The sequence below is a fragment of the Phascolarctos cinereus genome, unplaced genomic scaffold (genome assembly GCF_003287225.1).
Source record: "Phascolarctos cinereus isolate Bilbo 61053 unplaced genomic scaffold, phaCin_HiC Scaffold_5;HRSCAF=322, whole genome shotgun sequence".
Classification (NCBI taxonomy): domain Eukaryota; kingdom Metazoa; phylum Chordata; class Mammalia; order Diprotodontia; family Phascolarctidae; genus Phascolarctos; species Phascolarctos cinereus.
The window spans coordinates 4107352-4132656 of NW_027555958.1; the positions used below are offsets into that span (position 1 = coordinate 4107352).

A 25305-nucleotide genomic window follows, 5' to 3' on the forward strand; every position below is an offset into this window, starting at 1 on the left:
GTACAGTGGAAAGGACATTGACTCTGAAATCAGAGGACCTTGTTCAAATCTCATCTTTTTCTAACATTCATTTTTTATAAAATTTTGAGCTACAAATTTTCTCTCTCCCTCCCTCCCCTTCCCCCTCCCTAAGATGGTAAGCAGTTTGATACAGGTTATATATGTGCAGTCACGTAAAACATTTCCATAAAATTTCATCTTCCTGAAATCAGTAAGCATTTATTAAGTGCCTGCCAAGTGCCAGGCCCTATGCTAAGCGTAGGAGATCCAAAAAGAGGCAGAAGAAAGTCCCTGCCCTCAAGGAGCTCACGATCCAATGGGGGGACAATGAGCAGGCTTTATACAGGATAAATAGGAAATAATGACCAGACGGAAGGCCAGGAATTGGGAGAGGCTGGAGGAGGCTTCCTGCAAGAGGTCTGATTTTAATTGGGACTTGAAGGAAGCCAGGGAGGTCAACCAGAGATGCCAGCAGGGGTGAAAGCGACAGGCCCTGGCACCATAGTGGATGTGGGCAGTGAGAGAGAGTGAGGAATCTCAGACGGCTCCTAGGTGGCAAGGCTTTTTAGCTGTGTGACCTTCGCAAGTGGCTTTACTTCTCTGGTCCTCAGTTTCCTCATCTGTAAAATAAAGGGGCTGAACTAGATGGCCTCTGAGATCTGTTTCAGCTATAAATCTATGGTCCTAGGTCCTAGACTCCCCAGGAAAAGGAGTATTTGTATTAACCCAAATGTTTTGTGGCCTCTTTGCTCACTTGTCTATAGTTCAATGGGCTTGCATTTAGCTTCCTAGGTCCTTTCTGAGGCTGGTGAGAAGTCTCTTCCTCCACCTCTTGCTTTTACCTTTTTGTGAGTCATGGCCTCTTTGACAGCCTAATAAAGCCTGTGACTCCTAGGAATCAAGTTTTAAATGAACAAAATGAAATACAGGACAGTTATCAAAATATATGCATTTAAAAAATAATAAGTTCATAGACTCCAAAGGTGTTAGATGGTCTCCAAGGACCCTTCTATGTCTGGGGAAACTGAGGCTCAGATTTGGGGGCTCAGCGATTTTCCGACACTACTGAAGAAGCAAGATGAGGTTTGCAGCTGGTCTCCTCTCTGTGAATCCAGTCTTTGCCAGCACCAGTCTATCTGAGTTAGGAGCTGCCTCTTTCTTTCCAGGCATGTGGAGCCCTGAAGAAAATCAGGAAAGGTCTTATTTGTATCTGACGCCTCCCTCGGGGGCTGAGTTGTCTTCTAGCCTTAGCCTGGCCTTGGGATTTTTGAGATCAATGCTCGCTGATGGGTTGATTTGAGATAAGATGAGAATGCCCACTCGCCTGGTGGCCAACGCCGGGAATCAGTCATCCGGACGTGATAGGTTGGAAATAGGAGCAGACGACCCAGGAAGTGGCAAAGGCTGAGAAGGTTCTGGTCTCAATCAGGCTCCCGAGTTTTGAGGACCACGAAACCGAATCCTATTGGTCAGTCTGTAGGGGGGGAGGGGCTTCTCTGGAACAGGAATCCTCACTCTTCTATTCCTTTCTTATGTCTCTGTGATCTATATGAATAGAAGGACAATGAGTCAGACCGAGAACGGAGGAGAGGATATTGCTACTGGCCCCCAGGAGCAGCTTCACAGGTTTAGAACTGGAGCCTCAGAGGCCGCCAAATCTGTCCCTCCCACCTCCTCTTCTACAGATGGGGAAATTGAGTCTCAGAGAGGTTAAGGGACCTGCCCAGGGTCACAGAGCTAATTAAATATCTGAGGCAAGAGTGAACCCAGGTCTTCCTGATGTCATATTTAGTGCTCTATTTACCACACAGCGCAGAGAGGGGGAGGACTCCTGAATCTGTGCTCTGGTGTTAGAAGGGACAGGCCCTCCTCAGGCTCTGTAATCAACACCTCTGCACTCGTGGATAGGGGGATGCCAATCATCCAGGAGGAGAAGATTTTGGATGGGCATTGTTGTCCAGAGAAGGAGGCAGTCCCAGGCAAGGGGAGGTGGTGGGGCTGGAACAGAGTTTGTCCCACAAGAAGGATTAAGGTCCCCAAGTCCCAGGTTTCCTCAGACTGGTTTCCCCAGTTATTTTCAATACGATTGTCATCCTATGTATTTTATTTTATGAATTAAAAATGTGGTTCTGAGAAGCAGTCTATAGGCTAGATGATGGACGGGGTTCCAGATACCCAAAGGATTCAGAACCCCAATCTAACCCAACTCCTTCACTTTACAGATGAGGAAACTAAGTCGCAGAGAGATGGAGTGATAAGTAACAGGGAGATTTGCCTGTGTGGCTTCTGTCTCCAAAAGCCAGAGCTCTCTTCATTATATCCACTCAATATTGAGATTTGAAAAGAGGATCAGCTCAGCCCCCCATCTTATCCAGGCTATTGCAGATGCCTGGGAGGGAGAGCTGGCAGAGGAGGGATTTGCACTCAGCTCTTCCTGACACCCTGTATGGTCTGGGCTGCTCTTTGCCTGATGGTGGAGGGTCTAGAAAACAGCACATAAAAATCAGTTGGAGACATTGAATACATTCAGCCTGAAGAAGGATCTGGAAGGTCATGAGGGCTCTCTATTGACATCCAGAAGAGGGAGCATACTTGTCTTCTTGGTCCTGGAGAGCAGGACCCAGCACAGAAGTGACCAAGAGGGAAATTTCCACTTGGTTCCAGGCAATGCTTGGCCATGACCAGGGACACCCAAGGGGAATGGGCTGCCCCAGCAGGCAGTGAGTGGGTCACTTCTCACCTGAGGCCTTTGAACTATGGCTAGGTGACCACTTGCAGTGGGAATGCTCACGTGGGCTGGACTCAAAGCTTCCAGGCTTCCTTCCAATCCAAGATTCTCTAAACCTGGTGACACCAAGCTTCATGGGACAGGAGCCACCTTCTGGGATGGGATCACGGGGGCCAGGTTTCGCTTCAGCTCCCCAGGGAGCTGGTTGAATGTACTGTCCTGGAAGAAAAATAGGCAGAGGAAGGAAGAGAACAACCCATGATCTCAGCAGCGGCAGAACTGCCAACTTTGGGGCCTCTCTTTAGCGGGAGTCCATCTGGCCAGAGGGTAGACATTGGAGATAGTGCAAACAAATGAAGCATGGCCTTGCACCAATTGTCCTGACGACCCGGCAGGCCCATGCGAAGTCATGTCTGCTCTTGAGATGTGTGGGGGATGGGCGCAGGACAGGGGCCAAATGACCCTTTGTACCTGGCGCTCCTTTGTCTCATGAGAATCAATCACTCAATCAACAAGCCTTTATCAACTGCCTAATAAGTGCTGTGGGGGTGGAGTGGGGACAGATTTCATGCTCAAAAGCCCCACTCTTTGTCTTCGTCTATGGCCCAGCCTTGGGGTCAATCTGATCATCTCCCAGGCCTTTAGTTTTTATCCCCTTAAAATTTTGTGCCTGTGAAAGATGTTAAATCAACGGATATCACACGTGCCTCCTATCACATTCATTCATTCATTCACTCATTCATTCATTCCACAAACACTTGCCATTCTCTGCTAAGTGCAAACCCCTCCAACAATACCCATCTTCCTCAGGGACTGAAGGAGATCTCTGGTTCTTGGAGGCTTGATCTGTGTGTGTGTGTGTGTGTGTGTGTGTGTGTGTGTGTGTGTGTGTGTGTGTGTGTGTGTGAAGCACTGGATGGTTCTGCCAACAGGGAAAAGGAGTCAGGTGTGGATTTGTCCTTCAAGGCTCCGCTCCATTGCTTCTGCTAATGACTTTCCTACCCTTCTACTCTCTTAAATTCTTTTGGTGCCTCTCTTGTGGGGGCTTATTTCGGAATGTTTTCTCTCTTAGAATGAAATCTTGAAGTCAGGGACTGTTTTCACTGCTGTCTTCACTTCCAAAGTGCCCAGCTCGTGCTTGGCAAATAGCAGGTGCCTAATCAAAGGAGCTGCTTAAGGCTGACTTGTTGGCTGAAGACAACGGCCTAGATCCTGCCCTCCTGGCGATTATTGTTTAAAGGCAGTGTGTGGTTCCAAAGCTGGTTTTCTGTTTTTAACCAGGACTTGTACTAAGCAGCAGAGGAAGGATCTGGGAGCCAGGAACCCTGGGTGTTGGTCCTAACTCTCTCATGGTGTGACTTTGGGCATGTCATTTCATTGCTCTGGCTTTGTTTGCCTCATCTGTGAAATGGGGATAAAAAGACTCTCCCTGCCAAGAGGTGGGATGATGAGAACCCTCTGAGTTCCTCCATTTGTGCTCCTAGATTGTGGCTTTCTCCCTGAGGGGGCCTCTCTGAACAACAGCGTGTGAAACCAAGATTGTGGGCATAGCGGGCTGGCTCAGACCCATGGCTGTTAGTGCCACCCAACCCCTTTGCACAGAAGGGAGGCAGATGAAAGAAGGGTAGGTATGTACTCGGTAAATAGCCAAGATGAAGCTTCCCTCTGTGCCCGTCCCCAGCAGAAAGGGGAGGGTCATGAGGTGGGATGCCAGTCCCTTCTCTGTCACTAATTAGCCAGCAAACCATCTCTGCTCCTGGGCCTCAGTTTCCTCACCTGTCTCTGAAGGCCCTCCCAGCTCTAACAATCTAGGGGCTTAGGCTGCTCTCTGGAGCTAGCCTCGAAGGGTAGAGAGAGGGAAGGGTTCCTCCGCAAAGCCTCACGGGCAGAACGACACGGGGCAGCTGCTCAGATTAATTTGGACGGAAGAACGCTTGTGTGGAATCCTAAAACGGGGACACAGACTCTCAGGGATTTTCATGATTTAAAATATTGTAATGCTGATAACTCATTTGTAAAGCATTTTATGCTCATCATTCCCATGAATCTCAGAATAACCCTGTGGGGCTGGTGTGAGTAACCCCATTTTACAGATGAGAAACCTCAGTGTGTCTGAAGCAAGATCTGAACTCAGATCTTCCTGTCTCTAACTCCTTCACCCTAGCCCCCTAGATGATTCTCTCCACATTTTAAATTATTTGATTCAATCGAATGTAACAAGCATCTGTAAAGCTCTTACTGGGTGCCCGACACTCTTCTAGGTGCTGAGGATACACAGGACAGAAGTGAAACCAATCCCTGCCCTCAAGGAGCCCTCACTTTGTTAGGCTCATCCTTGTTTCTGTTTCCTGGACATCCTTTTTTTCCCCCCTTTCTTTCTTGTTTTCCTTTTCCTTTTCCTTTTCTTTTTTTTTTTTTATTTGATGAGGCAGTTGGGGTTAAGTGACTTGTCCAGGGTCACACAGCTAGTAAGTGTTATGTGTCTGAGGCTGGACTTGAACTCAGGTCCTCCTGGCTTCAGGGCCTGTGCTCTATCCACTGCACCACCTTGCTGCCCCCTGGGCATCCTTTTAAATCGAGCTTTCAAGTTTGATTGGTGCTGTTTGTTTTTTCATTCCAGTGACTTCCCAATATGCCCCCTCTCCCCATTGCAGCAATTGAAACATCCCTTAGAACAAAGAAAAGCGGCTGATCCAAACCACTCGCCAGAAAGGCTGTCCTTGGCAGTGTGTGCACCACTGGGCACCCGTAGCCCCCACCTCTCCTCGGAGCAGAGGGAAGGGTGTTTTGCGCCTTTTCTCCTGGACCGAGAAGGCCTGTTTCCGTAGCTCGGAGGGCAGAGGCCATTTGGCATTCCTGTTTACCTTACTGCAGACATTGTGTTGAATGTCTTCCTCATTCTACTTTCTTCAGTCTGCATGGGTTCTTTCAGAGCTCCCCATGTTTCTCTTAACTGTTCATCATTCTCAGGTCTCAGGGGATAGTGATACCCAACTCCATGCAGACACCATAAGTGGTCCCACCATTCCCCTGTTGATGGGAATCCAAATTTTCTCTAGTTTTTTTACTGCCTCAAACATGCTTCTATGAATTTTGGGGTGATCAGATCATGGAGTTCCCCTGAGTGAGTTCCCTGAGGCCCTGACATGCCCAGGGTGCCACAGTCAGTACGTCAGAGGCATGACCTGAACCCAAGTCTTCCAGACTCCAAGGTCGGCTTTCCATCCACTCAGCTCGTTCCCTGCCATGAAGGCTTGCATGCATCCCAGCCTTTCTCTCTATCATTGGATTCCTTGAGTGTCTGGTTGCTTCTTCTCAAAAAGAGGCCCAGGGGAGTGTCAGTAACTTGATGTACATAATTAGTACTAATTGCAATCTAGGTGAATCCTTGGATCTTAAGTCCCCTCCTTTCAACTCAGATCTCTGCTTTTTCTTTATCTGGCAGTGATTTTTATGTCATCTCTGTCTCTTTCCAAATTTTTTATTTCCACCCTGAAAATCATTCAGGTCCTTTCTTGGAATCCATGTGAAAAAACATGTTTTTTCATATCAATTATGTTGAAAAATTAAATTCCACCCTTAGAAATCAAGAGCCTGACGGTGACTGGTCAAGCAGGGAAAAGGTCACTGGGATCGGACGCCAGGCCGAGGCTGAGCAGCCATGTCCAGAAAGCTGAGGGAGCGCCTCCCATCTGTAGACAGCAGCCCAGCCAGGGTGATTTGACAGGCCAGCAGGGACTCCCATCTGGACTGGCTGGGACTTAAAGCTGCAAAAACAGGATCCTTTCGGTCCAGCTAAAGGGGAGTAGGTAGACAATGGAAATCCCATGGAAAATTGTACTTCAGAGTCCTGACCCAAGCCTCAGGGAAGGAATAGGGGATTTGGGGGCAGTTCTAGATCAGTGACCTTGGGCAGGTCACTTGACTGTCCTGAGTCTCAGTTTCCTCCTCTGTAAGATGAAAGTGCTGCGCTAGGTCACCTCTGGGACCATTGCTGGCTCTAGAGCCAGCTCTCCAGCTTTCTAGCTGTGGAATCTCGGGGGTACCTTGGGGCCTCAGTTTCCCCATCTGTAGAATCCTGGTCCATAAGGAAAGCACAGGCTTGGAGCTGGTCGGGTCTTTAGAGATCATTTGCTCCAATGACTTCATTTTGCAGAGAAATAAGCTGAGGCCAGAGAGGCCTCACTGTCACTAAGTACATGGTTACACAGTGAGTGGCAAGGCTGAGAGTCAAACTGGGGCCTCAGTTTCCCAATTAAATGCTTTTTCTTGTTATGATACTAATAGCTGATTTTTTTTCTGATTTTTCCATGCATAATCTTCACCACAGAGATAGCCTTGGGCCCATTTTAGAGGTGAGGAAAAGTGAGGCCAACTGCCCAGGACATATAGATAATAAGTGGGACATAGGAGGGCTGAACCCAAGTTCAGCCTTCTCTCCACTCTGCCACATTTCCCCTTATGCCCCCATCTTTTGGAGAGGCACTTTGCTTAGCCTCTGGGTCAGGATGACCCGGGTTCCAGTTCTGCCTCTGACAGATTCTCACTTAACCTCTTGGTTTGCCAAGCTACCCTCTGAGACGAAATGAAAGATGAGCTGCTGAATGTCATCAATGGAGGGAATTTCCATGCTGCAAGTTCCCCACAGTGGTGAAATCATCCCTTCCTTCCCCTAATAAACTACCTCTATCTCTTATTCAGCATCTCTTGTGAGCAAAGAGGTGAAGCTGGCTAGCATGGTGGATAGACAGGGGTCCTTTCACTGCTGAATCATCCTGGCTGTATTACTCTGGACAGTCACTTAATCTCTTGTGCCCTAGGCAATTCTCTGTGACCAGTAGCTGCAGAGGAAGCACTGATTGGCCTTGATAAAGGGAGTTCCTTCACCCTCCTGCTGCCCCCCCCCAAAAAAAATCCATAGAGATAAATAAGGCCAGTGCCTGCCTTCTTGGGGCTTACAGTCTAGCAGGGGAAGAAAAGACATGAGAATCACATTGATGCCCAGTATGAGCAGAAGAGGAATACTGAGTGCTGTGAGGCCTAGGGAGGGAGGGAGGAGAGTGACTCACACATGAGTCAATGTCCATTCTCATTCGACAACAACAAGCCAAGGTCCTCAGAGCAGGAACCTGGGGACGCTCTCCTGTCCATTCTGAGAACTCGAATGATGGATGTGAGAGGCCCTCAGCCCATTACTAAGGGGAAGATGCTGCTCTGCCTTTCCCTGATGCTTCTGAGTCTGGACACGAGCCAGGACCATTTCAATGGGCCCTGCGTGGTTTGTTTTTCTGCTTGCCCTGGGAACAGAGAGCTGTCCTTTGCTGGCCCTGAGGACTGGCTTCAGGATCAGGGATCTGGGTGGGAGCCTGAATGCTTTGGCCTGGGAGACAGGGGAGGAGAAGGAGAAGAAAGAGGAGGAGGAGGAAGAAGAGGGGGGAAAGAAGAAGAGGAGGAGGAAGGGGAAGAGGAGGAGAAGGAAGGGAAGGAGGAAGAGGGGGAGGAGGAGGGAGAAAAGGAAGAGGAGTGGGGAAGAAGAAGAGGAAGGGGAAAGGGGAAGAGGAGAAGGAGGAGAAGTAAGAAGAGGAGGAGGGGGAAGAGAAAGAAGAGGAGGAAGAGAAGAAGGAGGAGGAGGAAGAGGAGGAAAATGAGGAAGAGAAAGAGGAGGAGGAAGAGAAAGAGGAGGAGGAAGAGAAGAAGTAAGAGGAGAAGGAGGAGGGGAAAGAAAGAAGAGGAGGAAGGTGAAGGGGGGAGGAGAGGGAAGAGGAGGAAGGGAAAGAGAAAGAGGAGGAAGAAGAGGAGGAAGAGGAGGAGAAAGAGGAGGAGGAAGAGGGGGGGAGGAGGAGGGAGGAAAGAGGAAGAGGAGGGGGGAAAGACAAAGAAGAGAAGGAGGAGAAGGAAGAAGAGGAGAGGGAAGAGAAAGAAGAGGAGGAAGAGAAGAAGGAGGAGGAGGAGGAGGAAAATGAGGAAGAGAAGGAGGAGGAGGAAGAAGAGGAGGAAGAAGAGGAGAAGGAAGAGGGCAGGGGGAGGAGGAGGAGGCAGAGCAAGCAGGGAGAAGCCTCTCTAGCTCCCCTCCTGCCTGAGATGTTTTTCCAATAAATAATTGTGAAGCCTCAAATGAAACCCAAACCCGATGCATTTCTTTCTTTTTCTTTTTCAAACCTTCTTGGAATCCAGGAGTATTTCAGGATCTGGATAGGATCATGGAGTCTCGGAGGACTGGCCCTCCCTCCCTCCTGGGGGAACACTCTTTTCCTAATGACACTGGGGGAGACTTCTCCCCTTCCTACCCCCTCCCACCCCCGTCCCCGTTACTCCACCCTGGGCTGGAGGCCATCCTTTGAACTGTTATTATTATCTTGGCACTATAATATGACTAATCTCAGTTTGCACGATAGTTTTTTTTCCCCCTTCTTGGAAAGGGAGGGACCCACGCTGTTGAAAGAGCCTGGGGATGAGCTGGACCCAGCAGGCAGCTGCAGCTTCTCTTGGCTGTCCCAGCTCAGCTGGCTCCCCCACTTTGTTTTGGTCCGTCCTAACCCCCCAGAGAAGCTGCCCATGGCCAAGGCTCGCTGCCCATCAGTGTGAGGAGGGGGCAGAGCCTTGCATTTAGATCCCAAGAGCTCAGGCTTGAATCCAATTCTACCACTTCCCCTCTCTGGGCCTCAGTTTCCTCCTCTGTAAAATGAGATGACCTCTGAGCTCTCTCCCAGCTCCAGAGCGATTGTCCTGAAGTCACAGTGTCTCTGCGCGGGAAGGGGTTAAGTGGTCTCTGGAGTCCCTTCATACTCTGGGACTTTGTTTTTGTTTGTGTCAGCTCAGATTTGTGCAAGACTTTCCAGTGTGCACGGAACACCATTCTAGATCTAGAAAACCCCTCAGGGATCAGCGACCTTGGTCCAGCCCCTTCATTTTACAGATAAAGAAACTGAGGCTCAGAGAGGGTTAGTGACTTGCCCAGCATTCCACAGGAGGATTTGAACCTGAGGCTTAGGACTACAGAACCACGTCTTCCTCCCCTCCCTCCTCCCCTATCCCCTCCTGCCCATTGTTACATCATTGTTACTTTAGGCTCATCTTAGCCCTGGGAGATATTAACATCCCTGACTTACAGACAACCACACCAGGGCTCAGAGAGGTCAAATTATTTTCTTAGAATCATACAGCAAAAAAACTGGCAGACTTGACCCCAGAGCTTCTGGCTGACCCCAGGTCCAGTGCTCCTCCCTTTGCCCCAGTCTAGGGGCTGGAGAGCTTTCTGAGATGCTGGGCTTCTGAGGCTCGAGGACCATCCCCCATTACTTTATGTTTATTGGGCATGTGGTGGTGAATATTTACCTGGTTTTACATGTCTTTACACGTCTCTCAGTAAAATGGGAGGGTGGTTGGATGGATAGATGGGTGGACTTGATAAAGAGGCAGACGAGATGGATGGATGCATGGATGAATGTAGAGCGCTTCCTATGCCAGGTGCTCGGTTAAGGGCTGGGAATACGAACAGAAGCCAGACAGGACTTCAAGGAGCTTACACTCTAATGAATTGTAGCATGAAGGAGTGGGAATGGGGGTGAGGTGTGGTGGGAAACATACTGTGGAGATGGCCTGTGAGAGAGGCAGAGGCCGGATTCTGGCAGGATAGGGTGGGAGCTCACCCAGAGCCCCACTTGGTTCGAGGGGCAGAGTCCAAGGTTCCAGGGGGGAGGAGGTGCAGTTATCATCCTGAGGAGAGATGGCCTGGAGGTGTCTTGGAAGTGTGAGCTACTTGAGGGCGGGGGCAGGTTCCTGTCACTCATTGTGTCCCCAACATTTAGCCTGGCACATGGTAGACATTTAATACATCCTTGCTGACTGGCTGACTTGTCCCCCGGTAAAGGTAAGCGCTTCAAAGGCAGAGGCTGTGTATCTCTAACACCTAGTACAGTGGCTGGCATATAGTAAGTAGTCAACTAATGCTTGCTGGCTTGAATTGAATATGTGAATTCCCTTGGGAGGGATCACAAGCCACCCATCCCTCCTTGTCCAATGGGAATTCTTGTCCATGCTTCCTCATAAACCGACCATATTCTGGCCAAGCATGGAGCTCATGGTTGTGTGGTCTGCCCGTCCATTATCCACTAGCTCTTTTTGGCTCATTCATCTCTCCAGCAACATCCTCTTGGTGCTGCTTCTCCCTGACTCTTTGCTGCCAACACGCTTCTCATGGCCACCATATACCTCTGCATTGTCCTTTGGGTGACCCACAACTTAAATGCTTTGTGTGACTCACAGCCAACTTATGGCATCTTTGGAAGATGGAGGATCAGAGAGAAGTGTAGAATCAGCATGTGTTCTATGCCATAGTTTTCAAATCATGAAATGACCTCAAGGGCATTGGAAGAAATATTCCTGTCCTTGAATCTGCAAAGGACCTCACAAGCCAACTCATCCGTCTGTCACCAGCCTGTGGTGGGCTCTCATTACCATCTGCTGGGACCGGGTGCAGCCCTTCTCCTTACTTATTCCAATCTGTTCCTCACCAAGTGTCCAGGAAAACATCCTTCTGCAAAGATTGGACTGAGTCGCTTCTCAAAAGCCTTCAGTGGCTCACTGCTGCCTAACGTTCGGACCCTTTGGCCCCACCTTCAAGAATCTGGTACAAGTGGACCCTCTGAGCCTGATTCATATGAGTCTCTACATCCTTTGGTGCCCTGCACTGCTCAGCCCCCTTGCCTCTGCTCATGCTGCTTTCTATTCATGTCATTAACAAGCATTTATTAAACACCAACTATGTGCCATGTCCTGTTCTGGGAGCTAAAGAAAGCCTTTAGCAGCACCTGTCCTCAAGAAGCTTACATGGATACCCCTGCTTGCCTAGCACCAGCGCACAGCCCCATATTGCTCTTCTGTTTCCTGGAAAATTTGAGGGACGATATTATCCTGTCTGAGGAATGCCAGGGCATCATGGTACATCACGATCTCAGAAGAAGCCGAAGGCCAAGTGAGTCAAAGAAGCACGGGCAAGGTAGGTGGTGGGACCCAGAGCCCCGCCTGTCCCTGCTCCTCTGCCAGAGGTAGCATAAACTGTGCCATCAGCGATGGGTAGGACCATAAATGAGGCAGGCTGGTCCTGCGGGCAGAGTTGGAGCTACTGGCCCCTCAAAGGCTTTCTATGTCTTGCCTTGTTTGATCCTCACAACAACCCAGGGAGCTAGGGGCTATTCTTGTTTCCACTTTACAGATGAAGAAACTGAGGCCCAAAGTCCCCCAGGTAGATAAGTGACTGAGGCAGGATTCACACTCGGGTTTTTCTGACACTGAACCGCCAAGCTGCCAAAGCTGTTCTCTGGAGGATTCGTGGAAGGCTCCGCATGAGAAAGGGCGTGCTCCTAATGGTGGGGCAGGGAGCCATTGAGTACCAGGGGTCTGGAGACAGACACACAGCGAAGTAGGACTATTTGGGAGGGGCATCTTTAACCCACAGCTGGTGCCTGCCCTCTGGGATTCTCCCCTGAACATGCCCTGAGTGTGCACAGCTGTGAAATGAGGTAGTATCTATCTGTACAATGCTTCACACAGCGCCTGGCACATAGTGGGGACCTTAGAAATACTTATTCCCTTCCCTTTCTTATGCGACTGTGAGCTCCTGGAGGGCAAAGATAGTTGCTGTTGTGTTTTGGATCCTCAGTGCCGGGCACACAGTAGGTACTTTAAAATGCTTGTTGACTGACTCATTGATGAAGGATCAAGGTGGGATACCTGCTTCTCTGTGCCCAGACTGAAGCCTGGGCTGAATGAAATTTAGGCTGACACTCCTAAGCTCCGTCTGGCAGAACCCATCACTTAGCGTTCATTAAGTCCCTCCCACATTCCAGACCAGGGGAGGCCCTGGGGCCCAGCAGAAAACAGAGCTGCCTCTGCTCTCAGAGGCCCTGGGTTCTAATCCTGCCCCTGACACTTACTACCTGTGTGACCTTGGGCTGTAAAAGGTGGTGCTTGGACCAGATAGCCTCTGAGGTCATTTTCAGCGCCGGAGCTATGATCCCATGCAGAGGATGGCCCTGGGGCTGAACTTTGAAAGATCCTGGGCATTCTAAGTGGTGGAGAGGAAGAAAGGGATTTCAGGTGTGAGTGACTGCTAATGCAAAGGCCTGGATATGGGAGATGGGAGGAATTAGCCAGGGGGTTGAAGACAGAACCATGTTCTTGGAAAGTGCTTGCCCAAATCACTCAAAGGGCCCAGCCCCCTCACTGAAGCATCTCTGGGACTGTGACAGCAGATCAGGCCGTGCTTTAGAACGACGCTGGGCAGGCACAGGGCATGGTCTTGCTGGCATGGATGATGGGGGTGCCTGGGGCTGAGGATGATTAGGAGGTAAAGGCTACAGAGCAAAGGGTCGATGGGCAGGGGGGAGGTCCTTGTCCCGAGGATCAGCTGTGAGGTTAAGGGCATGCATGAAGTGAGGAAAGTGAAGTCAGGATGGAGCGAGTGGACTGAGGGAACAGAGGTCAGGGGTGAGGAGGAGTTCAGAGATCATAGTCTGGGGGGGTGAGGTCCGAGATGGGGGGACACGGGGAGGTTAGTGGGTGGGGACCACTACGTTCACAGAAGCTCGAAGGGAATATTGAAGCCATCGGAGATGAGGTTACGGTTGGGGATGGAGGAGGGTGGAGCCCGGGATGAGTGTATGTGTTTGTGTATGTTTTATGTTTGTGCGTATGTGTGAGTATGTATATAATGTACCATGTGTGTGTTTGTGAGTATTTGCATGTGTGAATGTGTGTATTGTGAGTGTGTGTTTGTGTGAGTACGTATGTGTATGAGTATGCTTGTGTATATGTATGTACATATGTGTTTGTGTGTTTGAATATATGTATGTGTGTGAGTGTGTTTGTGTGCATGCATGTACACATGTGTGTTTATGTGTGCTTGCACATGTGTATGTATATTGTGTTTGTGTGAGTTTGTATATATGTACATATGTGCTTGTGTGTTTGCATATGTGTAGGTGTATTGTGAGTGTTTGTGTATGTGTGTATATGTGTGAGTGTGCATGCATATACATGTGTTTGTATGTGTATCTGTGTGCATACACACATATATGTTTGCATGTGTGCACATGTATTGTGAGTGTGTTTGTGTGCGTGTACATATGTGTTTGTGTGTTTGCATATGTGTATGTGTGTATTGTGAATGTATTTGTGCATGTATGTGTATATGTGTGAGTGTGTATGTACATACATGCGTATTTGTGTGTTTGCATATGTGTGTATATGTGAGTGTGTTTGTGTGTATGTATGTGCATGTGCATTTGTGTGTGTATGTATGTGTGTGACTGTATACATGAATGTATGTGTGTGTTAGTCTATGTGAGTGTGTATGTATGTGTGTGTGTGCATATTGTGCATATGTGAGTGTGTGTGTGTGGGGGGGTGAGGACTGGGTGGGAAGCAGGGACGACCAGCCATTCCAGCATGGGAAGAAAAGTGGTCAGTCTTCAGGAGACGGAAGGTCTGAGAGGAAGAGCAGTTTGATACAGTCCAGTCCAGCCAGCCTCACGGATTCTTGTGCACACGCCATCTCCCACCTCCACGCTTTGCCTGAGTTGTCTTTTGTGCTGTTCATACCTTGCTCCGAAACTGCCTGGCTTTAATCTTGCACATACACTTGTATCGACTTATCTGGGCACACACCGTTTCCCCCTTAACTGAATGTACGCTCCGTGAGCGTATTCAGGGAAGGATCGTCGTTTTTGTTATCGGTATTCCCAGCGCCTAGTATACAGCAAGTACTTCATAAATGCGTGTTGACTTGCTGTGAATCCTAAGACTTCGGACTCTCCCCCAGGCTCCTCGGCATCGCTGCAGGCCAATCCCGAACCAAAACCTTTGGGGTCCTTGGGAGCAAGCTGGGCTTGCTGTGCAGAATCCAAGTCAGCATCGGTCGGGGAATGCGTCCTTCCCCCAAGTCTGAAACGCGCAGAACCCAGCTTGCCCTCCGCGGATGATCTTGTCGCTCTCTCGGCCAAGTAGTAAATTAGCCTGATTGGACTCATTTCAACCTCGAGCAGACTCCGTGCGCACTCGTCAGCGGTGAGGAGCGGTAACGCTGCAGACCCACATCTAAAGCCTCAGTTAGGTACACTCCAATCCGGCATTTGCTGAGTGTCTGATGGGAGCAGGGCGCTGTTCCGGGAGCGATTAATAATAATAAATAATACCAGCAGTGTTTTGTTTGCACAGCACACCAGAGCTTGTGTGGCTCTTCCCGGTCACGAATCGCAAGGTGGGGAGGGGAAGGATTATTATACCATTCTAAAGCTGAGGAGACTGAGGCCGGGGAGCTGAGCAGGTGCAGGCGGGTTCTTTTCTCTCCTTGGGCAGAATCCCAAGAAGGGGCAGCTGGGCGGCTCCTGGAGTGGAGGCCTGCCATGAGACCTCCTAGGCGAGTCATTTAGTTTTTCTCTGACTCAATTTCCTCATCTGTAAAATAGGCCCAAGTCGTTTGGAGGGTCAAATGAAATAACACATGCCAAGGGTTTTGCAGACTTTGGAGCCACGTAGAAATGTTCTTATTGCTATGAATGATTAATAGATCTTGGATCCTAGAACCACGAGGGGCTCTCAGCTTAGAGCCGCTTCGGGGCTGGAAAGGCCTGGAGGGAGACCGACGTCTTGGAAAAGGGAAACGCTTTGCCGGGAGGGGGAGGGGCGGGGCCTGCCTCCCATCGCCCACACAACACTGGCCAAGGCCGGGATGGGGGGATGGGAAGGCGCCTGGCAGGCTGCTGTGCAGAGGGAGCACCAGGTGGTGCCCCCAAATGGCCAGCGCTGCCCTCCCTCGTGCCCAGATGCCTCCTGGATGCCCTGCTCATCTGGTCTTGGTGTAACCAGATCCTGGGTAACGGAGCCTCCCGCAGGGCCGTGTTTATGCACGGAGCCTCTTTCCCCTTCATTAGTCCTGGGGTCAGGAGGGTTGGCGGGTCAGGTCCAAGCTCACTGGTTTCACTTTTAACAAACCCATGTCTCCCCCGACCCATTTCTCAAAGGACTTGTCACATAAATTTTCATTTGGAAACACTGCTTTTCTTTCGAGTTACAGACAGGGATTCATGGGCTGAGAACCATGAGGTCAAACGGTCTTTCCGAAACCATGACGGCTGTTGATAGCTCAGGGCTGCCATGCCAAATCCATCGGCTGGTCCGAGTACATAGCATTTGAATAGAGATAGAGCCTTAAGGATGAAAAGCACTTGACAAATATGGCCGTGCTGGTCCTCACAGCAACCTCAGGAGGTGGATGCTGCTATTACTCCATTTTACAGTTAAGGAAGCCGAGGGAAAGGGGTTTCAATGGCTTGTTCAAGGTTACATAGCGAAGAAGTGTCTAAGGCTGGATTTGAACTCTGGTCTTCCTGACTCCAGGCCCAATCCACTATGGCACCTCCTAGCTGCCCTAACCTTTTCCTGGCCCTTTCCAATGGTTATTCCAGATGTCAAAGGGGCCCCATTGGACTAAGGGCTATTTTTAATCTGTGTCAGCGTCCAGTGATGATGACATTCTCTATCCATGCTTAGCCAGGCTGGCCCTCAGACAGTAGACATAGTCTGTTACTTGGTCTACCTTCAAAGCCCTCCTGGCTCTATTAACCACCACCAGGCCTGGTAGCAGCAGCCAGAGGTTGGGCATCGCCTTGAGTACCTAGAGTTAACCTTGGATGAGACATTGAAGGAAGGCTTCAGTGGAGCTACGGATACTCTGGGCCATAGTGATCTTCAACCAAAATAATGCATGTGTGTGTAAAAGCGGGGAGTGGGAAGGGTTTGGGTAGGGATCAGAGGGTGAGGAGACAGAGGTCAGACCCACTGTCCATTATTTCTTCTAAAGGTTCTTCATGAGAACCCTCAAGTTCCAAAAGACAAGATTACAATTCCAAATACAGAAATATTCACACTCTAATTTTGGTGGAGTCTATAAAGTCCTTCGTTGCCTTTCTCTTCTCATTCAGCAGCAAAGGAGAGGGGTAACTGACATCTGAAAATGCTTCATCTTTTCTCAAGGTCTGCAGTTATAATTTCTAAACTCTTTACAAGACCTCATACTTATCAAAAAACATTTTCAGGAACATCTCCCTGTCCTTCCTCAGACTCGTATGAGCTGTGTGACTCTGGGTAAGTCATGACCAACCTCTCTGTGCCTCACCTTCCCAACCCGCAAAATGGGTGTAATAAAGCCTGCCAAAGAACTTGGCAAACTTTAAAGTCTTCTATAAATGTCACTGGCTGTTGCCACCACCAGAATTTCTAGATGGGAGAATGGAATGGTTCTTGGTGGACAAGTCCGTGTTGGGAATGACCATTTCATTGAAGGCTGCTAGCACATGTCCACCCATAGCAGCCACATCTCTATAGTTCTTCCCCCTCCTGACTGGTCCACAGTCCGGCATGTGCCCGAGGAGGGCTCCCTATAAGGCAGCCATTTTCATTGGCATCGATGCTGGGGCTGAAGCCACGCTCATTTCCGGTGGCTCATGAGCTGGGAGAATGTGGCTCAGTAGGGAGGGAAAAAATCCCCAATCTTTGTATAATTTATGGGGCATGAAGTAGAAGGAGAATAGACTGGTCTATAAGGAATTAGGGGGGTGATACAGAAATAGCTCTGAACTGGGAGCCCTGCTCCAGAGTCCAGCCTGAGCCCCCCACTTCCCATCTGTGTGTCCTCCCCTCGAGGCCTCTGAGCGGGTCCTGCTCTTCTTGACTCCCTGCCTCCAGTCTCTCCCATCAATAATCAAAACAGCTGCTAACGTACAGACCTGACTGGGTCACTCCCCTGCTCAAGAAGGACCACTGGCTCCCATTTGCCTCTAAGACCAGTGAGAACCTCTGCGTTTGGCATCGAACGCCCTCTTCAACATGGTCCTTTGTGATATTTCTGTGATGGTTCTGCTTTGCTCCCTTTTGAGCGCTCTACCCCAGCCAAGGTGGCCTGTTTGTTCTTCGTCATGCAAGACACTCCATTTCCCCTCTCTTTGCCTTTGTACAGGCTGTGCCTCATGCCTGGTGTGCCCTCCCTTCTCACCGAAACCTCTGGAGCCCTTGTTTCTCTTCAGTGCGCTCACCTTGTATTCAGTTGCTGCTGAGTTGTTCCCGGCGTTGCAGCTCTCCCTCCCTGAAGTGAGGCCATTCCTGCCTTTGCTTCCATCTCCCATCACTCAGCGGGCACCAGGCACACGCGCAGTCTCTTCATCAACGGTTATTGATCGCCTGACTGATGGCAGAGGGCCAGGGACAAAGAGATTGGTCACAAAGTACTCTGGAAGGTTGTCTAAATGGGTCATTGTAGTTTCGACGTGCCTGAATTAAAGAGCCTGTAACACTGGAAAAGACCCCTTCATTTGCGAAAATCCACAAGAAGACTTTCTGGAGACTGCGCGTGTAATTAAAAATACAAACAGGAAACAAGTAGGCAGCCAGGTGGTGTAGTGGTTAGATCCCTGGGCCTGGAGCCTGGAAGACTTGAATTCCAATCCAGCCCCAGACACTTAGTAGCTTTGTGATGCTGAGCCAGTCACTTTACCTCTGTTGGCCTCAGTTTCCTTATCTGTGAAATGGGAATAATGACAGCACCAACTCCCAGGGTTGTGAGGATCAAAGGAGATAATATTTGCAAAGCGCTCAGCACAGGGCCTGGCACACAGTAGGAGCTATGTACATGTTAGCTATTATAATTACATGAAGAGAACTTTTTAAAGGTCACAATTGAATTGTAAACTTTAGCCCAATTCTATTAGGAATGTGCCCCCATGGAAGCCAATAAAAAAGAAGCAGAGCTTTGCCCCGTGCCCAGCTCCGGGTCAGGTGCTTAATAAATGTGGGTGTATGGATTGCTTGACCTGGTTTGGAAACTGAAGGCCTGGGTGCTGGAAGGAGCGCTCCATAGGCTATGCAGGGCTGTCTGTGCAGTTCCACGGGCATCCATTAAGCCTTTACTCAGTTTCTTCCCGGGGGCTCCCTGTGGCCACCAGGATCTAAGTGCTCGATTTGACATTCAAAGCCCTTCATCACCTACCTTCTCCTCCTTTTCCAGTCTCCTTCCATCTTCCTCCCCACGGCCTCCTCTTTCACCCAGTGCCCCGGCCTCTGGCTGCTCCATGAACAAGCCCCTCCCTCTCTGTCTCTGGGCGTTCTCTCTGACTGTGACTCAAGCCTGGACCACTCCCCCTCCTCTGCTCTGCTCACGGAGCTCCCCGGCTTCCTTCAGGTCCCAACAGAAATCCCACCTCCTACAGGAAGCCTTCCCCAGCTCTCCAAATTCCAGGACCTTTGCTCTACTCTTCTTTTCTTATGTATCTTGCATATAGGTTGCTTCGCACAGCTTTGTTTTTGTATCCACAGGGCTTAACACAATGCCTGGCACACAGTAGGTGCTTAATAAGTGTTCATTGAATTGGAAGTTAGATTGGAGTCTGGTTATGAAGGGCTGTAAATGCTGAACAGGAGAGTTTGCATTTTATCCTGGAGGCAAAGGGAGCCACTCTGGGCTTTAGGAAGATCGGCTGGACATTTGTGGGAATCCCTGGAGGGAGATGTGGCTGGGGGCTGAGAGCCCACTTCAGAGGTTCTTATAATAATTCAGGTGGGAAGGGATGAGGAACTGCAATGGGGAGGCGGCTGTGAGGAGGGGAGGAAGGGGAAACGCTCTCCAGGCAGAACCGACCCTTCCCCAGCATTGATGGTGAGGAGAGTGAAGAGTCCAGGACTGCTCCAGGATCGTGAACTGGAACATCTTCAGGGACAAACGGGGGTTTGGAAAGGGTTTGGGGGAGTAGTGGGTTCGAGATGGACAATCCTTGACGGGGGACTTGCTCCAGACCCCCTTGTGGAGGCTCCTTCTCTGGTGACAGACCCCAAGCCCATCACCACAAAGTGACCCGCCAGAGCCCAACTGGGGGGCCCTCGAAAGCCTCTCTCCCTTCCACTGTGAGTCATCAGAGGACAGGTGTGAGGGGTTAAGCACTGGAAACACTCAGGGCTGCCCCCCTGACGTGTTCTCCACCCCTCTGTCTGTGTCTGTACGTCTGTCTGTCTGCCTCTCAGCTTGCTTCCTGTGTGCACACTGGTAAGTTGGGGTTCCCCTGGGAGGCGGTTTTCACAACTGCTCTCCTGACTCTAGGGGTGCCCCCGGGTAGGAAATACCCTTCTGCTACTCTGCCTTCTGAGCCCATAGGTGTACGCCTCCCACGAACCCATAAGCCAAATGGCTCGACTGACTCAATAAAGACGTCATCCAACAGACCGAGCAGGAGCTCCGATTGTGACTCCCCACGCAGGCCTGGGGCATCCTCTCCCCTCCCGCTGAGGCACAAAGTATCCAGAGGGGACGATAGGCTTGTCCAAGCCCCAGAGGATCAGGAACACGTGGGGCCGGACTGCAGGCCTCGAGGTCTGTTCTCGGGACGTGGGTGACGTTCCTGCCCACGCGTGTCAGAGATCTAGAACCTCTCAGACGATGTGACTGGATCCCCCAGCCACGTGGGAAAGACCAAGCGGATGAATCTGCGTGGGTAGCCCAACGAGGCCAGCCATCGACCTGGGGAAGCGGAGGCGGGCTGGGCCAGGGTTGAGGAGGAGAAGGAGAGGGGCTTGGGCAGGGCCCTTAGTGAGGCTGAGCTTCTTCCAGGAACGAAAGTCCATTTTGTTAATGCCAACTTTCTCCCCTTGTTCCCACTGGGCCTCAAGGGAAGAACACATCAGTCTCTGAAGAAGAAGAGTAAGAGCTAAAATGCAGACAGTGCTTTCATGTTTGCCAAGCACTTTACATGCATCATCTCACTGGATAATAAAACTGCTTCTGAAAAATTGATAAAAATATGGCGTGGAGAGAAGTAGAAGCCAGACCACATGGGGAGAAGGGTGGTGGGCATGAGCAGGCTTTATCAGAAGAGTAGGAACCAAAGCTACCACCAGGGAACGTATGTTGGGAAGAGGAGATGGACTGGTCATGCAGCAAGGGTGAAGGGTGACGGGTGGGCAGCCGCTGCTCTCTGCTGGTGCGCTTTCCATATCACGAGAAATTAGGGAAGACTGCAAGCACTGGGGGGATTCCTTGGCGGGATCCTATGGGAAGCAGTGGCTGTGCATAGGATAGATAGACATGGGATGGTTGGGATGACATCCATGGGGGAGGAACTGGGTGGATGAGCTCACAGACCCACTGGAGTTGGAGAGAGGTGCTATGTGCCAGGTGGTGTGCTTAGCACTGCGGATGCAAAGGCAAGAATCTGAGAACAGTCCCTGTCCTCGAGCAGCATCCATTCTCTGTCTCTCTTTGTGACTCTCTGTCTCCATGTCTAGCTCTCTGTGTCTCTGTGTCTGTCTGTCTGTCTCTGTCTCTGTCCCTCTCTCCCTTCAGGTCTTCCTAAGGCTCAGCTTCCTTTTTTATTGACTCTGATTGCTTCCGGATGGGGGAGAGGGGTGTTTGGAAAAATCAAGTCCTCACTGCAAAGCAAAGTCTCTTTGTGGGACCCTGAGCTTGCTTCCCCTGCTGAAATAATGAATAGGATGGAGAGAAAACCATCCGAGAGCCCAACGCCAACAATTCACAGAACATTATGGTAGCTCTGAAGAGCTCAGAGGGCCCAGCACTAGAGGGTCTGCGGGCAGGGGAGCCTTGACTCAGAAACATCCCGTGCCCCTCGTCTGCTACAGCATTTAAGATTTGAAAGTAGTCCACATGGCAAGCTTGGGGATATTCAATAACAGGGCCAGGCTTTCCTTGCGTATTAAGGAGGTCTGATCGAAGTGATTTTGTGGTTAAGTGAATCTCCCCTCAACTGACTCTTTGCCTCCTGTTTTTTTTGTGTGGGAGGGAGCAACGACTTTGGGTGTTTCTGAGGGAGAGTCAGACGCTCTTCTGATTGAAGCCAGGCCTTGTGTAAAGTCTGCATGCATGGCTCTTTGTGTTGTACCTTCTACACAGTGACCTTTCAACCTTGCTCTGCCCTAAGCAGATCCTCCACTCTAACGCTCTTCCCCACAACATGACACGGAGACCTCTGAACGGGTCTTGTGCAGTAGATAAAGGGGAGGCCAGCCAGGGTGACATCAGCTAAGTAATAATCTCCAGCTCTAAACCCAGTGTTTGCTCCATTCTGGAGCCTTCTGTCCAGAGCCCGAGAAAGAACTACGTTTAGTAGGGTTCTAGCCAGGAGTGTGCTGGTAGATATTCAACAACCAGCTTTCTGGGAAAAAAAATCATACACAGGACACGCTTTAAGGGTGAATCTGCATTGTTAACATTTTTTCCATCACTTTCTTGAGCCCAGACAATCAACAAAACATTAAATGAAGTCCTAATTCATAGAATTGGCCAATTTCCAAGGTGAAAAATGCTCAAATGAAAAATTTAGCAATCAGCTCCTGAGCTCGTATGAGGTGACTTTGACACACCTTTGGCTCTAGCCTTGCAATAATATTGATCCTTTTAAAGCTGGGAGGGACCCCAGATGTCACTTAGTTTAACTCCTGAATTTCACATCTGCAGAAACCAAGGCAGGGCCCTGGAAGGCAGCAGGGTACAGTTTATTTCTTTTCTGTATTCCTACTGTCTGCCATATCACATTCAAAAGACCCTTACAAAGCACCTACTCTGTGCTCCACAGTGGGGATGCAGAGATAAACAAATGAGAGATTCCTCTCCTCCAAGAGCTTATATTCTAGGGGGAAGCTGAGAAGGAGAAAGGAAGGGAAAGAGAGAGGAGGGAGAGGGGAGGGAGAGAGAGAGACAGAAACAGAGAGAGACACAGAGAGACAGAGACAGAGAAAAAGATAGAGGAGGGAGATAGAAGAAAGATAAATAGAGAGACAGAAAGGCAGAGAGACAGGGACACATAAAGAGACACAGAGAGACACACAGAGACAGAGGAGAAAGAGACAGAGAGAGGGAGGGAGAGAGATAGAGACAGAGAGAGAGGGAAGGAGGTATGGACAGACAGACAGACAGAGGGGCAGAAAGAGAAAAGGAGGGAGAGGAAGGAGGGAAGGAGAGAGAGAGAGAGAGAAAGAGAGAGAGAGGAAGGAGGGAAGGAGAGAGAGAGAGAGAGAGAGAGAGAGAGAGAGAGAGAGAGAGAGAGAGAGAGAGAGAGAGAGAGAGAGAGAGAGAGAGAGAGAGAGAGAGAGAGAGAGAACATTTTATATAAATACAGTACATGGCAGAGGGTGACGGGAGCACAAGAAAGATGAAATTCAGTGTTTTGAAACAGACCTTGGTTACATCTCCTCCTCCTTGCCAGACCCTGGGGATACACAGACATACAAGAATCCACCTATTGCCTCAAAGAGCTTACTTTCTACTGGTGGATAAAAAGTCTTCTAGGACCAGAAGCCCCTGTTGGGAGTGGGGGAGGGGGAGTCAGATGTATCAGAAGAGACACCCACCTAGGAGGGGTGAGGCCTGAGCAATGTCTGTGGATGTGCTGGATTTGAGCTGTGTTGTGTGGGGAGCCGCAGGAGGAGGTGGCCACGCACTTGGGGAGATCTCTCACTCTTGGATGCAGCATGAGTCACAGCATATCATCTGCAAACTAGGGGGAAACTTGCTTTCAGTCTTGTTTGTGTGTGTGTGTGTGTGTGTGTGTGTGTGTAGTGTCGTGAAAAAGATGTGCGCAGAATTGGCCTGGGTAATTTGAAGGGCACTGAAGGCCTCTCCCGGGACTGGAGAAGAGCTGATGAGCTAGAGGACAGGGGAGCCTCTGGTGGTGTGAGATGTGAAGATATGCTTGGGGAGCAAGGCTGGGCACCGGACAGCTCGGCTTCCTAATAGCAGGAAGAAAAACACCTCATGGAGACAATACAATGAAAGTTTACGGATTGTGAAAGAGTGTGGAGAAAGAAGAGGGGTGGCCCATTCCCAATCCTGGTGGAAGCTGAGGACAGAAAAGAAAGGTTTTCTTATGTATCTGCCTCTATGGTTCCTTTTAACTCAGTGCCTTAGAGTGATTTAAGGAAAGAATTGCAGGCAGGCAGAGCTGGTCCAACCTGGCTCATGTTGGTGAAGTGGGGGACTAGGCTCTGAGAGGTCCGGGCTGGCTCTGGGTAGTGGAAGCCAGGAGGGTTAGGGTTATGGAGTAGGAAGGACCTTGGAGGTCATTCAGCCTAGTCCTCTCTTTTTACAGATTAAGAAACTGAGGTCTAGGGAGGGAAAAAAAACCATGGTGACTCTTATTGGAACAACCCAGTGGTGGCTCTAGGCCAAGGAGTCATTATAATGTCACAGTGTGATAGTCCAGTATGATCTTGATTATTGTGGAAGCTGGCCTTAGCAACCTATGAATCATGGGAAGTGGCCTCCAAAAATCAATCAACTACCAAGCATCGATTAAGCACCTGCTGTGTGCCCTATATGGAGCTAAATGTTGAAGATACAAAGAACCGTCCATGCCTTCAAGGAGTTAATAGACATATGTACATGTATACATAATTTACACAAAGTAAAAGCAAAGTGATTGTGTGTGTGTGGGTGTGTGTGTGTGTGTGTGTGTGTGTGTGTGTGTGTGTGTAGGCTTGGTGGGATGAAAGGAAGGGAAATCAGGAAAGGCTTCATAAAGAAGGAAATGTTTGTGTTAAACTTTGAAGGGAATGACTGATTCCAAGGGGTGGAGGGGAGAAGGGAGAGTGTTCTAGGCTGGAGAATGGCCACAAGACTTTGGAGACCTCCTGAACACCAGGACACTTGGGATTCACAAGGGCTGAGACCTGCTCACCAGTGAGGGCGTGTTTTCCTCAGGGGCCCTCCATGGGGCAGCAAATAGGCGTGATGTTGTTGAAAGCCAAGGGTCACTTTAAGCACACACATTCCCTAACACTTTTCCACTTCCTCCTTTCCTACCCCATGTCCCCCAGGTCTGATGTCAGAATAAAATAAACAGCAGGCTGTCCTTGAACCATTGGACTTTCTCTCCCAAATGACATCTAGCTTTTTAGTCCTCTGGGGAAGGCAATTCCTCCATTAGCCTTGGGAACAATTCTGGTGTGGATCTGCTGTCTTCCTTCTTATACTCCAGGAAGTCAAAGGTCCATGATTTTGTTGGTGTGAGGTCTTCCTCTCTCCTTCCTTCCCTTCATCCGCCCTCCCTCTCTCCTTTTCTTCTCCTCTCCCTCCCTCATCTTGCTTCCTTCTTCCTTACCCTCCTTCAACCTCACAACCTTCCTTCCCTCCCTCCCTCTTTCCTTCCTTCCTTCCTTCCTTCCTTCCTTCCTTCCTTCCTTCCTTCCTTCCTTCCTTCCTTCCTTCCTTCCTTCCTTCCTTCCTTCCTTCCTTCTTTCTTTCCTTCCCTCCTTCCTCATGACTTGTTCATTGCCTACTATATACCAAGTACTAGATTAGTCTTTGTGGATGCAAAACCAAAAACCCTCACCAAAAAGCCAGTGTCCACCCTCAAAGAGCCTACAATTAATTTTCCTGGGATGGTATACAAGCCTCCATTTAGACAGATAAGACGATACCAAGTACATCAACAGAGTAGCTTCTTTTGGGCAGGGGCACCAACCTCTGGGAGAGGAATCAGAAAAGCCCTCACAGAGTCAGTCTCACTGAGTTAAGCCTT

The 25305-nt window shown here is 49.8% G+C and overlaps 1 long non-coding RNA gene across 1 annotated transcript; it reads right to left on the minus strand.

Annotated features, from left to right (window-relative positions):
- Nucleotides 1-1458: 1458 nt before the first annotated feature.
- On the minus strand, nt 1459-17960 carry LOC110198821 (uncharacterized). The gene is made up of 3 exons (XR_002321839.2): nt 17821-17960; nt 2741-2947; nt 1459-1545 (listed from the first exon to the last, which is right to left on the minus strand). It is a non-coding gene; the product is annotated as an uncharacterized LOC110198821 (long non-coding RNA).
- Nucleotides 17961-25305: the final 7345 nt, after the last annotated feature.